This window comes from Sinocyclocheilus anshuiensis, unplaced genomic scaffold (genome assembly GCF_001515605.1).
Source record: "Sinocyclocheilus anshuiensis isolate Anshui unplaced genomic scaffold, SAMN03320099.WGS_v1.1 scaffold504, whole genome shotgun sequence".
Taxonomy (NCBI): domain Eukaryota; kingdom Metazoa; phylum Chordata; class Actinopteri; order Cypriniformes; family Cyprinidae; genus Sinocyclocheilus; species Sinocyclocheilus anshuiensis.
This window is the reverse complement of record NW_015555727.1, coordinates 195,278-197,599: the sequence shown is the minus strand read 5'-3', so window position 1 is coordinate 197,599 and position 2,322 is coordinate 195,278.

Here is a 2,322-nt window from a genome sequence, read left to right as displayed (position 1 = left end):
ATTGTTCATGGCATTTCAACTGAATGGAAATGAGAAATGTATGCAACCGCATATTATTGGGTGATTTTGCCCAAAACCTTATTTATTTTGTGGTAAAAACACTTTTACAAATGTGATATGACAGAGATGAATGTCTTCAGTGCATGTGTAGGATTGTCAGACTTTGTTCCGTGTTTTGTGTGTGTCTTGCTCCCCATGTGCCTTCCTATGCCCATATTTGGTTAGTTTCCTGCTCCTTTCCTGATTAGGTTGATTTGATTCCAGGTGTTCCCTGTTTTATGTCTATTGATCCCAGGTGTGTCTCGTCCTCTCCTCATCCTGTCATGTGTTTAAATAGGGTTCCCTGTCTTGAGTTCAGGGTCCGGTATTGTATGTGAATGTCTATGTCTACATGTATTGCGTGAGTGGTCCTTTGTATTAATTAAACCCATTTGGATTGATGTACTCCTCGTCTAATTCCTTGTTCCTTGCTCCTCAGTCCGCTCAGCAGTGCACCTGTGACAAGGATCAGTGCTTAATCTGGATTACACAATTTTCTGATGAATACAAATTTCAAAACAACTTACTTTCACTTTTAATCAACTTAATGCATCCTTGCTGAATAAAGTATTCATTTCTGAGATATGAACGTAAAACATTTGTGGAAAGTTTATTTGCTGATCTCTAAATTATAGAACATAAATCTGTACAGTTGTTTTGCTCCTCATGTGCCTTCCTTTCCCATGTTTAATTTGTCCCAGGTGTTTCCCTTGATTGTTTCATTTGCTCCCAGGTGTGTCTCGTCATCCCCTCCTCCTGTGGGTATAAATGGTGTTCCCTGTGTGTGCTCCAGCGTCCGGTATTGTTCAGGTCATGTTCATGTCTATGTCTACATGTATTGCGTGAGTGGTCCTTTGTATTAATTAAACCCATTTGGATTGATGTACTCCTCGTCTAATTCCTTGTTCCTTGCTCCTCAGTCCGCTCAGCAGTGCACCTGTGACAAGGATCAGTGCTTAATCTGGATTACACAATTTTCTGATGAATACAAATTTCAAAACAACTTACTTTCACTTTTAATCAACTTAATGCATCCTTGCTGAATAAAGTATTCATTTCTGAGATATGAACGTAAAACATTTGTGGAAAGTTTATTTGCTGATCTCTAAATTATAGAACATAAATCTGTACAGGCAAATTTCCATTAGAGAGCCAAACAGCAAACATGCATGCTATATCTCCTCATGGGATTCTGAAGGCCAACTCAGGATATCTGGGCAACGTTTAAGAATGATATTTCTCAAATGATCCTTAATATTTGCAAAAAAGTATGTGCATTTCTCAAAACAATTCGTACAAACAGCACTACACAATGTATTACCTGCAAAAGCCTGTAACTTACTCAAAATCTTTTTCTCAAATCATCCTTCATATTTGCAAAAAAGTATGTGCATTTCTCAAAACAATTCGTACAAACAGCACCACACAATGGATTACCTGCAAAAGCCTGTAACTTACCCAAAATCTTTAGTTCATCTCTCAAAAGTAAGTATTTATGTCAGTGAACATATCAGTGCCATCAGAATGAAAAGATAAAAAAATGCTTAGTCATGTTGCCAATATAACAGTGCACTCTGTTAGTATTACCTGATGTAAACTATGGCAATATTTTGGATGACAGTTACTGTATTGAACAGTATGCCATATGCTTATGTATGCCATATATCCATTTAAAAAGTACAAATTTACTCATTACGGTATGTGGGATATTGATTGAAAGAGACTGGATAGAATTCCTTTTACACTATTACTAGTGGTCTGACAAAAAAAAAAAGTACAATGTCATTGTGATATAGAAAAGGAAAAAGAAAGCGCTTTGTGGGCAGAGCTGCATGGCAATAGCGCGCTCGACTGGAGGGATGTCCACATACCCTTGGGTCGCTCCACCGTCGAGGGTGGTGAGGACGGAGGAGGCACCAAGCCTGTTTCGGGCAGAAAAAGGTGCCTTCCAAGACTTAGTGACCTCCTCATGCACTTCTGGGAAGAATGGAACCGGAGGCGGCTGCCGACGACCGGCCTGCGCCCCCAGGAACCAGTCATCCAGCCTCGAGCGTTCAGGAGAAGGAGGAGGCCTCCAGTGCAGCCCAACACTCTCGGCGGCCCGGGAAAGCATAGTGGTCAGCTCTGGATCTGACTCGGGCAACGGCACTCTTCCTGACGGAGGCAGCGCAGCCGAATCCTCCTTTCCAGAACCTAGCTCGCCCTCTGATGCAGCGATCGACATCCTGTCATCTGCCTGAGCTCCGCACAAGATGCTGGACCCCGCCCTGTCCGAGGACCCAG